Genomic DNA, 14,078 nt, shown 5'->3' on the forward strand with positions numbered 1-14,078 from the left:
GATGAGTAGGAAGGGGTTGACAGGTATGAAGAATGTTGTTTGGGGGTTGTGATAAGGGATATAGACAGAACTATCAAACAACTGTAAGAGCAACATCTGAAGTGTTTGAAAATTCCTAAGTGGGTTGAATCTGAAAGACTTATTTAATGTCATCAAAAGACTGCAACAACAAAATATAATGTTTAAAAGTAGGTGATTAACATTGAGAGTTTTTTGTTACTGTTCTTTAGTGGCAAGTAAAGTTGTCTATGCATCAAAAATAGGTACAATTGGCGATACTCTATTGTTCCAGCTACAGGTCAGTAAACCTTAAGAGGAAGCATAGAGGGATACTGTGTGTGGTACTACAAGAAAATAGTGGTCCTACCTCTTTCACAAGGATTAGTAGACCCAGTCAACAACAATGGCCCCAACACTGACCTTAACAATTGATAACCTAAATCTGAACACAAACATTTGGTTGAAGGCACCTCATTATTGGTGATACAAAGCATCGGAGTGAGAACTCAAGTCAAGTAGGGCTGGATTAAAAAAAAAAAAAAAAATTATAATTGTTGATGTGTAAAATCGTTGTGTACACAAAGGTTAAATTCAAGTTAAGAAGTAATGTAGACGATCATCATAGCTTATGGGACTGTAATGACTCAGGATCGTTCGCTGATCCTGGCTATTTCAGGGCAAATCTAGAGATCACTGAACTGAGTTCTCAGTTTTTTTTAAGAGATATTATCTCTGGCTACGAGACGTGAAGCTGTGGAAGTCGACTGAACAGTGGTGTGGATTCTTCTTTATTCAGTCTGTCCCTGCCGGATAGCTAACAGCAGCTAGACAGCTGTCTGCAGATGTCAGGCTGATGTCTTTTCAACACAAACAGTGCAGGTTAATCAGTTTCTGTCCTGTCTGTGCTCAAAGTGATTATTAAAGTGGATGTCTATACTTAGTCGGAGCATCTGCTACTGACAGTCCATGTGTAGCTGTATGGGATGGCATTTATTTTTCAAAATATGCATAATGAAGACAACCTTGTAGGTGTTTTCTTATGCGTATTAATGCCTTAAAAAATATAGAAGGGTCATGTTTTAGTTATTTCGCATTTGCGGAGGAAAATAACTCCTTGGTCCACAGTTTTATAAACGGGAAATGTATTTATAATTTAGCCGATACTGTGCACTTTATACAATTTTATATTCAAGGAAACAACAATGTTGCTCACTTGCTGAATGCAGAAGAAATTTAAGTTCCCAGAATTAATTCTAAGAAGCGTTTTCCACAACATTGGAATTTATCTGTAGTAACTTACTTATCAAGAATTGAGTCGAATCAAATCGAAATTAATCGATTCTGGACTTTGTGACTCGTAACAGAATCGAATCAGGAGCTCAGTGCCGAAATCCAGCTCTAAACTCAATGCAAGAAGGTTAACTACAAGACTTTTGGCCTTGAGTGTAAGTTTGCAATATGTATTTGTATTCTCAAGAAAGACAGCATCATCATCATGATAATTTTTTAATAATCCAAAAAGCTTAGTAGAAGCCGTTTCTCATCAATTTGTCCACCATTATCCTGTGTGGGGTTGCGGGGCAGGAGACCATCCAAGCTCATATTGGACTACACTCTAGACAGGTCGCCAGTCTATCACAGGGCTGGGCCAACATATATAGAAAGACAACCGTTCACAATCACACCTTGAGTCACCAATTCAGCTAACCTGAATTGCCTGCATGTCCCGGAGAAAACCCACACAGTGGAATCAAACCCAGTACCAGGATTCTTAGGAGGCACCAGTCCTAAGCATTCCTATTTTTACATACAATGCCAATATTTTTATATTAACAATGGATCACGTGACTGCTTGAGAGGTGGCTCATGGTGATGAAACAAGATAGTGATTGTCTGACTGCAGTCCAAACGCCATACAAAGTTAGCAACTAGCTGGTGAAGACAGCGGAGCGTTTAACAGTTAGAGAGCCTCAGGGATTAGTGGAGGCCATAAAAAGAGCTACAAGGAGAGAGAATATGAACTTATATTCATTTGATGGACAGAAACACAACTCCAAAGAATGCTTATGATGCTCTGTGTCTGCCGCATAAATAGGCAACTGTTTGTTCACCATATCAAGTTAAAAGGTGATGATATGTCATTGTTGTATTTCCAACTTGTTTCTGCTGAGAGAAAAAGTTAATGCAGGTTTATGGAAGATGAAAGCAGATGGGGGTTGCCATCCTTTCTCCTACCGATGTTCATAATGTTTTTTCATCATACCCATCATGTTTCCCCTCACCTTTAAGAAGTGATTTTTCCTTGCCTAAACCTAACCAAACCTTGACCACAGGAGTGGCAGATCCAAAAACGTTCATATAAGCCATTTGGGAAGGCACTAACAAATAACCATGTTACTCATTAAGAAGAAACTACTGACTGTGAAAGTAGCCTGTAACAGTTAAGAGACCGAAATCAAGACAAAGGAAAGATCGCATAAAGGCTAGGTATGAGAGATGGACTGATAAAGTCAAGAAAAGCAAGAAGTCTCTTGACTGGCAGATAAAGAGATATATGTAGCAGCCTTCAGGTGGGCTGCCAGAGAGAGACAGAGACAAGCAGACAGGAAGACAAGCTGCCTCCGTATTTACCAAAAGTGCAGATTCCAATGCAACTGCCCTCTGGCCTCCTTACTATGATGGAAGGATGAAGAATAAACAGGCAGATAGCTGTCACCTCCGCCACCTGCGTGTCTGTCCATCCACTGACAAGCTGACGAAGTAAGATAGCGAGTGTGTAGGCAGCTCAATGAAAGAGGACAGGGTCAGGTGGGCAAGTGTTACCCAGGTGCAGAGGAATGTATTAGCTAATAAGGAATGTTGGGTCAAATAGCTACAGACAGACAGAAGGCTGTTCAGTGGAAAGTCAAGGCACAGTTGAGGAGCTTGTCTAGTGCCCAGACAGACGAGACAGACAGAGCTTAGACAGAGAGGAAATAAGCATCGGTGAGGTAGGGAGAAGCTTTTGTACCAATGCAGATCAAAAGAACAATGTCAGACAGGCAGTCCAGACTCAGGTGGAAAGAAGTGGAGTAGCGACTATGATTTTTTTTTTTTTTTAGAACCATTTTCTTCTTTTGCACGGTATCAGACAGACAGTGGGCTGCCAGAGGTTAACAGGAAATAAAAGTCTTTGTTCAGATTAAGAAGCATTTCCTTCTTTTTCCCCTTTCTCCTTTTTGTTCCGTTTGGCAGTTTGTTTACCTTGTTCTTATTCCAGTATGTATTGTCTTGTTTTTGTGTTTGGGCCAGTTAGTGAGTCTTCAAACATTTGGTGCCTATTGTTTTTGCTGATACGGTTACAAAAGAGGCAAAATCAGAGATGAGACAATTTATTCTTCTGTATCTGTGCACAGGGGAAACCCCCTGAGAAAACAATTTCCAACAAATCACATCTGTTGTTTACTGAGCCACATTAGTATAATGAAGTAAAAATTCTATTACTGCAAGAAAAAAAAAGAAAAAAAACTATAGCTATGACTCTTCACACTTTGGCTGCAAAGTTTCGCACAACTCCCACAATTTGTCAAATCTTCTGGAAGAACGTCAGCAGCTCATCCTGCTTACATTATGGTGCATTTGTACATTGTGTCTCCACCTGAGTCATTCTTTGTTTCTGATTCATATTTTGAACTCAGAATATCGTGCTCTTTTTTTGGCCTGAAGACTTTAGGCCCTATCAGTCCGTGTAGTCTATTGTGTGTTTCCCGATAAACTTGACGTTGGGCAGGGTTGAACACTGGGGTGAGGCTGTGTACGAAATGAGAGGATTTGGAGTTCTCTTTTATCAAATGATATGATGGGGGGGAAAAAAGAGGAGGCTAACAGTGGTGAGCATGTCCCATTTAAAGCACAGGGACCAGACCAGGACCAGTTAATTTAACAAAGACACTTAATGCTCAATTTTGCAGTGGGATGGTTCTGGAAAAAATCCTGGGGAAGCCAAGAAAGACACATCAATTTAAAAAAACGGTGCTACAAATCCAAATTTGTAGCACCCTTCCACTGTGATGTTATAAAACAGACTCCGAAAAACTCATTTAGTTAGTTAATGGGATTCTTTTGCTGACTGCGCAGTTGGTAAAGTGAGTAGGCCACTATTCACAAGTCGGTGGTTCGATCCTCAACCTCCTCGACACTGTCCACACAACAAAATGTTCTTTAGCAAGACATCGAACCCCAAGTTGCAAAATAAAAGACTTCCACATTCCTTTTATCCCCTCATCCTACAAAAATACCCTTATAGGCCTGATTGTTAATTTCTCATTGTAATCCCCATTCTTAAAAACAAAACAGGGGTGGAAAAGCTGGTCTCAGGAAACTCGCAAGTCCTTCCCACCCTGTGACTGGGCTCAATAAATCAATAAGAGCAAAATCAGATATAATATAATATGCAACATGACCCCAACAGGCACTGTCCCTGCTGCCTGCAGCAGCAGCAGCAGCAGCAGCAACAACACAAGAGCAACAGGGACCAGCCAAACAGTCCAAAATATAGGGACGTCTATAACCTCAGACACGTACAGTCAGCGGAGGGGATGTCTTCAGTAAGAAAGCAGACAGACAGACAGACAGACAGACAGACAGAGGGTCCAAGACTTACTTCATTTGTCGTAGAAGCACATTCTCCCTCCCCTTCATGCAGGTGACCCGGTCTTCGCCTGTGTCACGAACTGTCCCCCCGCGTCGCACTCGCTGCTGTGATGCCGGTCGCGTTGCTGACACGGCCTCCTCTTCGCGCCTTCCTCCATCGCCCGCTAAGCTAACCAGTTAACGCGAAGCTAGCAGCAGCAACCCCCCCCCCCCGGCGGTTTCAATTGAAAAGTGTTGAAGCCACTCTCCTAACTTTGTCCGTCGTGACAACAGACCGCAACAGGCCAGAGTCCAGTCTGCTGTAGAGTGGTTGTTTGGATTGGTACGCACAGTTTTTCTTGTGTGTTCTTTTTTGTTTTGTGTTGTTTCGGTTTTCCAATCAGTCTCACCTGGCTTCGCTTGATTGGCTCAACGCGAGCGCCCCCGCGCAACATGGCTTTTGGCCGTACCGGCTGCCGTACATGCACCTGGTGGTGTTATTGTTGTTGTTGTTGTCCTGACGGACGCGGACTACGTGAGAACCGGGGGAAAAGGGAATTAGCAAGTACGCACAGTCCAGGCAGCTGCACACTCTTTGTTCTTTCAACACATTCAATTTGAAATCAAATAGTGGGTGCTAGGATGAAGTGCCGAGTCTCAGCTTTAATTCAATTAGGTTTACATCAGTATAGGAAGACATGTGTGGGCGATGTACCCCCTTAAAACACCATAGTGCCCAAATTGGAAGGGTTCAAAAGTAATTGGACACCTGCTGCCACATGTTTCATGGGCAGCTGTGTGTCCTTGCTGCATCAGTACATGCGCAGAAGAGCTCCCGTGCGGCCCAGAGTTGGAAGGTGCCATATAGAGTCAGCCTGTCTGTAAATACGAGGAGTAAAGAGGTAACCATGCAATGAAGAATATAATAGGGCTTTAAAAAAAAAAAAAAAGTAAACATCTATCAGAGAGATTACACTACACTCACTCTAAAAAAAAGCAGATGTGTACAAAAAAACTAGACAACTGCAAACGGCCAAATACACTGAGGAGCACAAGTCTTGTGGATGACAGAAAAATCATTTGCATGGTGGAGAAGAGCCCCTTTATCCTTCATCTTTATTTATTTATACAGGGTAGGTTGGCTGAGCACACTCGACGTGCTCTTTTACAGCAACACTCTGTTCCCAGTTAAAAGAAATCACAGGGAGGTAAGAAGGAAGGACAAACACATGAATAAAACAGAAATTAGACAATATAACACACCAAGTCTCGGTGAAAGCAGTCACAAGCATGAAGGGAATGATTACTGAGAATGTTCTGGAGGTGTAAGTGGTTGCGATTTTATTGGTTTGCCGGTGCTTCAGGTTCATCGCTCCCTGACTTCCAGGTTTGCCTGCCATGGCCAGTTCCCCATTTGTCTCCTGTGCCTGCCGCAGAATCAGGCCTCCGCCTGCTCCACTTCATTGTCTGCTCTGGCTCCGCCACCTGTGTCCCCGCCTGCCCCGCTCCGCCGTTTAAGATCTGCCTCACCGAGGACTTTTCAATACGCTGCTTTTGTTTGAACTTTTAATACGCCTCCGAGTCTGAGTTCTACTTCTGGGTCCAGAACAATTACATTGAGCTTAACGCCGCAAAATAAAGCATTAGCCTTTTATTTCCCGGCATGAAAGTCTAAATGCTGTTTCTGGGGGAGAAATACTGTGTCCTAAAAATACTGGAATCTGCTTAAAAATATGTACTTTTTTTTTTTATTTAGGAAAAAAAAAAACCAGGCAATTACCTTATCGTCCACATTACTTTACAGCCCTGATCTCATTTATAGATTCAACCTGTCCTCACACGAGACTGCAGAATCTATCAAACTGTGCACCAGAAGGCAAACTGGTTCTATCACAAAAGAGTCGCGTAAGTTTTAATCAGCTTGAGGTCCCACAGCAACTCTGAATGAATTGGCAAAAAATAAAATAAAATCAAATAAAGTTACAAAAAGATCTCAAAAACCTTGGCATAACTTATTCTTGTTTGGGTGAAACATCTTTTTAATCTTCTCCAGTAAGCTTTAAACAATAAGAGAACAGGATAGAGACTCCCATCATCTGGAGGAAGTTGCTGAAAAAGCTGGACAATAATGAGGCGACAGGAATGCAGACATTGTGCTGACGCACGTAGAACTCTCCAATCCAATTAATAATAAAATTCCCCCACATCCCGCCGGATCCCCTCTCCTTCTTATTATGAAACCGTATTTAATTCATGCTCAGAGGGCGTTGAGTTCCCATGAGGATGCTCCAGCAACATCCACTCAAAAAAAAGGTCATAGAAAGTTGAAAGGGCCATCAGTAGCCAACCTTATTCACTCAAAGATGATTTACCTCCCGTGTTTGCATGCAGGCACGACTCCGGGGATTGAACTAGGACAGGGTGAAAGGTACAGTGACAACAGGGTCAGGTGGGTTGTTTATTAAAATAATAAATGGCTCGGGGTGGGTGAAAGGGACCCTCATTTTGGGGTTAATGATATGAGGTACAGATGGAAAATCTATGTAGTAAGTGCATTAGTGCATGTATGTATGTACTGTATGCATTTGTGTCTCTATACAATTGGACTTGTATGTATTTCTGTGTCTGTGTACTAGCGTGTGTGCAGGCTCGAAGCTGAGTAAGATTGAATTTTATGAATCTTTAGTAAATCGGATGTTACCTATTTATTGCACAGTGACGCTCCGCATTCCTTCACACACTGTATATGGGCAGCATTTATAGGTAAAAAAGAAAAATGTGTCTGCTAAGTACAAAAAAAAAAAGGACCACTTTCACCTTCTTTATTAATTTATGCCAACATTACAAAGCTATACTGCTTTCTAATTATACATACTTTATAAAGGAATTATAGGCTGTTTCTAATGGTTGTATTAATAATTAATGTGTGATTTACTCATGCTTGCCATAACCGTGAAGTTGTACGTCCTCCTGTGGCCTAATTTCCTTTGCCATTTCATCTGCTGTATATCCTAATGCATCAAGATCCCTCAAATGGACCGTTATAACACAACTACTACTTCTAGAAAAGAGCTGCAGGTCATCCAGAGCAAAATGCAATTATAAAAAGTAACATTCTTCAGACGAGAGGACACCTTTTTATTAAATGATTTATTAATAAATGATTTATCTACCATTCATAAAGATATTTGTTTCAACTTTTAAATGTGGTACCCAAAGCTACGATTTCTTATTATTTTACACTGTTTCAACAGCTGAAATTACAAATGCTTCTGTTTTGTTATGATTTATGTTACATGCTGTCTGTAATGACATGTAAACTGACTGCCAATACTACACTATTTTAGTTGCATAGGTTGCACATATATGATCAACTTAACAGTGTACAGGGAGAAAGGGTGTGGGAGTGCATGTACTCTGACATGGAGGTCAGTGAGCAGTGTGTATGTGTGTCCGTGTTTGGTTTAGTGTGTAGACATTTAGAAGAAATTGCTGAGTGGGGTTGAAACATTAGAGGTGAGGAGAGGTTATATAGCCTAGTGAGCAGTAGTTTTGAATGATGTACAGTGAAGTGGGTTAGGTCGAAGGTTTCTCACTCTGGGGCAAAGTGACCTCCAACCTGTGCTCTGGCAGATTTGTGGGTTTGCCGAGCAGGACAAAGCCCGCCCTGACAGACCTTTAACACCTACTGCCTCATAGAATCAGACGTATGATGGAGTGGGAGAGCGCTGACATGGCGACTGCCATCTGAGAGTGTGTGATACGGAGGCGAGTGATTGACTGGGATTTAGTGGAAGCAGGCCGGCCTGTGTGGCCTGACAGGCACTGATAGCCGCATTCTGGGTCACAGCAGGGGCGGTCTGCGCTCTGTCCGGGAGGTCAGGATGGAAGGACAGCGGCAGTGTGGACAAAACTACCGACGGCTATATGGAGTGTGTAGAGATTTTTTTTTATCAACAGTATTTTCTTAGTTTGTTCGTATTTAAAATGGGAAATCAGGTCTACTCTCAGTTTTACCCGATTGCTTCACTCATCAAGTTCATGATTTTATTCATAAAAGAGATGACCTTGCACGACATTTGTTAATTTTAAGAGTCACATGAGACTGTCTAAGCTGTTACATCTCACATACCTAACCTTCACTCCCAAGATGTAAAAATGAAGAAGAACGGGAAGTCTGAGCGTTGCAACGGACAGCAACAATATTCTTCTCATTAGCAGCTTATCACTGGCTGCGCACATCAGATCTAAGTGAACAAAATACACGGATTATGTCACACGCTATAACTCTTTTTGCATTTTAACCCAATGTACAATTAAAAACTGCAACCGGTGCTGTGATGCAATAGCAGTTAAACTTTGTGAGTACGATACCCGTCTGACATTTCGCTCTAAGCAATAGTCATTTAGAGTCGCGCTCCTTTTAAGGTATTAGTCCATTTGTAATAAAGCTTATTATCAATGACACAATAATGAGTGTGTGGTTTCTGTAGGCTCTGCTTTTGTCCCCTTCTCTCCCTCTCACAGTCTTTTCCCACTTCTTTTTACTTTCCATTTATTCCTGCAGTCCTACCTCCAACTCCTTCACTCTTTCTTTTTTCATCTCGCTTACGCCCCCAACCCTGTAAAGCCTATAAATCACATGGTGATAGATTGGCCCCATTGGGAATGTCTCAACCCGAGGCTTGGAGCAAGGGTAAGCTCACCAGATATGGCTTCTCTTTGTTCTCAAACCACGTCACGGGGGGGATATTTACATGAAGGGCACAGATCCCAGTCACGAAAGAGGGGAAAGAAGGGCTATATTAACGGAAACAGTCCAAGGACAATAAAAAGCTACGATAACAGATATTTTCAAGGGAACAAATTGCAGGGTATATTCGGACTGAGACATCTGGTGGGAATGAATACTACGATCGTCACTATTTATATAGCAGCTCTGTGACTCCACTGAGAGTGGGCCATCAAAGTAAAGTGTGTGTATCACTTCAAGAGGCGTAACCTAGAAAGTGAAGCACGTCACTGCTGTGTGGAAGACGCACTGGATGACCATCAGCCTGGGGTCTCATTCGCTTCCTGCAGCCTGTATCTGTGATGAGCGGTTTATTCCACAGGCCACGGCGCTCTAAGCATTTTTAACATTGTCATTGCTATGTTGACAAGAGTTCAGTTTAACTCGTGTTTCACACGGTAAATTAGACACTTCAGTTTCAAATGACCTTCATCCCACCATGCTGCCTCATCTCATCCTCTCGCCAGCGAGCCACCATGGAAAGCTCGCGAAAAAACGCACGCTGCGAGGGGCTCGCACCATCCATCACACCTCGCAGGAAGAGCCGAGGTGGCTGTCACACAATTTCTCGACACACGTTTCACTTTTAATGTATTTATCACTGTACAGGAATGCCAAAACCAACAAGGTCACCTCTCATCATCAGGATTTTCCAAAACCCCTTCTGCCATAAGTCCCTCATCCCAGAAGTTAAACCCGGGGTTCTCTCGCCGTAGGAATTAAATATTTATGCATCACAGTGAGGGTTCACAGTGATAATAGCAGGAGTTCCAGAATTAAACACAGGTGGAGTTATCACCTTATTGTTAATGACTTTAGACACCGTGCACTCCTGGCTACAGACAGGTGCTACACACAGGATACAGGTACTCGTGGGGCGCAGCCGACTTTCTTCGCAAAGCTGCCAGTCTTTGTCAAAGTTGTGCCCTCTGATCTTGCTGTAGTGCCCACTAGCACCCTGAAATCCAAAAACTTCCTCACAGCTCACTGTCGATGCTTTGAAACTAGACTGTGTTGACTTTTAAGGCATCACCAGTTGGAGGCACTGTCAGCTTCCATACAAAAATCAGTGAGTGCCAGAAAGCCTTTATCTTTTTGCGTCATTGTCATTGTCACACTATCGGCGAGGCTCTGTGGTGTTGGTCTTTCAGTAGGTCCAGCTCTTCGTTCCAGACTGAAATATCTCAACAACTATTAGATGAAGTTCCGTGAAATTTTCTGCAGACATTCATGGTCCCCCAAGGAGGAAAGCTGTTGACTTAGGTGATCCCCGCTACCACAGGGTTGACATTTGTAGTTTTGTCTCAGGGTGAATTGTATTCACTTTTGTGAACACCTGACTGTTCATCTAACGCCATTGTTAGCAAGCATGTTAGCATGCTGACCTATGGTATTTGGGTTCCAGGTCCAGCCTGGAGCTAGCATGAGAGCTAGCATTGCTGTAGACTCTTAAGTCTTGGTTACAAACAAAAAATCTACCTGTAGTGGCTTTAATGTCAACATTGGAAACATATATATTTTTCACAGTTACTTGAAATCAGGAATGTTATTTTTCCCATTGCTAAAGTGATGAAGGATGGAAACAAAAAACATTATAAAAGATTGCAAGCTAATAATCATTGAGCCAAATACTGTTGCCTGGTTACTGGACTGTATGTGATCTGATACTGTATGTAAATGTCCTTTTGAAGTTAGAAACAATACAGTCAAGACTCTTTGTAAGGAAAAATCGGCAGGCAGATATCTCTCAACAGAAGAAACTTCATCATTGCACAAAGATGCTCAAAAAAAACTGACACTGAAGTCAGTGCAACTACAAAACAGAAAGCGATGCTCAAAACTATCCTTGAAAAACATGCATTAGGCTTCCATGGCTACTGGGGTTCTTTGATAAATAAAAAGAAAAAACAAGCTCCCTTGTTAAACTTGTCTGTAATTGCTTTTCATTATTAAGTGGTAAAAGGCAAGACCTGATTTAGCAACCTGTAGTTTCATTCTTCCTTTCCTCAGTGCCTTCCCTCCATTAGCTTCGCCATCTCATGGGAGATGATTCCCTCCAAGAAATCTGGCGCAATAATGTAGAATGCACAGTGAAAAGGAGTAAGACTTTTTAATAAACGAAAATAAGTAGAAAATCTTGCCAGGAGACAGGACCTGGAACATTTTGTGGGCTGCTTGTTGAAAGTGTCTTGGTCTGTATTATACTGGGAAGTTTTTTGGGGGGGGGTCTACTCCAGATAAGAATAAATAAAGCCTTTTATTGCCTTGATTCCTTGAAGATAGACTCAGCTGTGTAATATAGCCACCAAAATATCAGGGGATTAGAGACAAATAAGGATAGGAGCAAGGTAAGAAATGTATCGTGAAGAATTTCCAATTGTTCTGGTGATAAAGCACATGCAAAGAATAGCTTGCAAAAAATGGAAAAGACTTTAATTAAACTGATGCCCCAAATCATAAGAAATTACAATTTTTCTGCAAAGTGATCTGTTAGTAAAGCTACCCTAACCCTGTTTATCTTCCTGTGACAAGATTATGTATTTTCAGAAAATTACAAATGCATTAATTGTTATGATAGAGTTGTATTTTATGTGATAATAGTATCCTCTGCAGGCTGTGCTACAATTAATGATTACACATGAACTCATAACATGCGGACATGCTGACCTGTTTAAACTCAGCTTGATAATAAGGTCATATCTGAGAGCAAACAGTTTCCTTTCATTACCTCCATCTGACATTTAATGTGCCTGTACACTTACAGTAGCACTGACACATATCGATTCAGTATTTAAGCTGCTATAGGGCTCAGCCTCAAATCAATACACAAATACTTTACCAGCTCTCAGAAAATTCCCCTTCTGTAACATCAAGTCCTCAAGTGGTTTAAATAATTTCTGTCGGCACAGCCGAATGCTCCCCGAAATTACTTTTTTATTTGTGTCTTATTAGCAGTTGTATGATAATATGGCAGTGATTTATTTCTCAACTTGGCCTTTTTACTTGTTCACATTTTCTGATGCAGTGCTGTCATGCAGCAAGTAGAACGACCTGTCATTCAGGAGCAAGGTCGCTGAAAAGTCAATCTCAGCATCAATTTTAGTACTTTTTTCCCCCCACCACCTCCACATCAAAGGGTGAGAGTCAGTCAATTTCACTCCTGTCACTCCAATCAAAAACGCCAGTATTTTTCTCCGTCTCTCCCTCTCTGATGAATTGTATTTTTATTCATGTATTCAGGTTTTGTTTTGTTTTGGGTTTTTTTTTATTATTTTTTTTCTTGATTTCTAGTGATTGATGTACGCTCAGAATCACATATCGCAATTTTCCCTTACAGGGCTTTGCAACCTGTACAACAGAGAACGCCCTCTATCCGTAGACTATCAAGTAGGATAAGGGAAACCTGCCCCCACGAAAAACCTCTTAACAGTGGAAAAAAAGGAGGAAACGTTATAAAGAGCAACAGATAAGGGATTGCTCTTGCAGAACGTAGAGCGATGCAATAGATGTTGTGCGTACAAAAAAGAAAGAAACAACAACAACAGTAAAATTGTACTTTGGAGAGGTTGACAGATATCAAACATATATGAAGAATATAAATCCGAGAAAATATTGAGCAATGTTAAGCCGCTAAAACTGGTAGGACCTCAATCACATGACCAGGTCATGTGGGCATTACAGGTGATACTGGGCGGCCTACGGGGGCCAGCTCCAATGAAAACGCCTTCATTTCAAAGACATAGCTTGTTTTACACTAATGCAGCAGGACCGAGACACGTGTATAAATGGGGTATTGAATTACATGCTTGTGTGTACCTTGACCATTTGTGCATGAGGCTAAATGTCCCTGTCTGCCTAAAGTCAGCATTTATATGTCATCCAGGGTGTCTTTGAGTAGGTCTTAGCTCCAGTCGGAGCAACAGACAAGTTCAGTTAAGTTTGTTTTTCTGTTTTTATTGTACATGATTTTATCGTATATCTCCCATGGGGACCACAGGGCCTCGGGCAAGATACCATGTCAAACTGTTGAGGTTTGATATATTCCTTATTTTACAATATTACTTATTTTACATATATTTATATTCATTTTTCATCCTTAAATTTTTATCCTTTGCATTGGTTTTTTGTAATTCTTATGTTTACTCTTATGCTAATTATTATCCTTTATTTTACACGTGCCTTCAAGAGAAAGCCTCAAGAGTATATGCTACCTTGCATTTCACTGCAAATCTTGCATGTGACAAAGAAAACCTCTCGGTCTTCTAAACTTCAATCTTGAACTTTGGCCACTTGAGGGAAAAGCAAGCGGGATGAGCAGTTGAGGCAATAAGTTGTAGCTTTAATTATTGCAAAGCAGCTGCCCAATAAAAAACCAACATGTTTCAGGGGAGAACAGTTGTTGCACTGAGACTTATTCATTGGATAATATATTTGCAGATGGCCATATGATGGCGCATATGGCTCCATCATTCCCCTTTTGTTAATAGATGGAGTAACAAGCAACTGTGAGGATATTTTATTCTCAGTGTTCTGACCACAATGCATGCATTATCAGTCATTTGTCATACTGTAGGGTAAACTAATTTTATGAGATTTGACAGCATGTTACCATCAAAATAGACAAAGATACTCGATACGCTTTAAACATGGATTTCGTTGTAGAATTCATTTATAT

The sequence above is a fragment of the Xiphias gladius genome, chromosome 24 (genome assembly GCF_016859285.1).
Source record: "Xiphias gladius isolate SHS-SW01 ecotype Sanya breed wild chromosome 24, ASM1685928v1, whole genome shotgun sequence".
NCBI classification, from domain to species: domain Eukaryota; kingdom Metazoa; phylum Chordata; class Actinopteri; order Istiophoriformes; family Xiphiidae; genus Xiphias; species Xiphias gladius.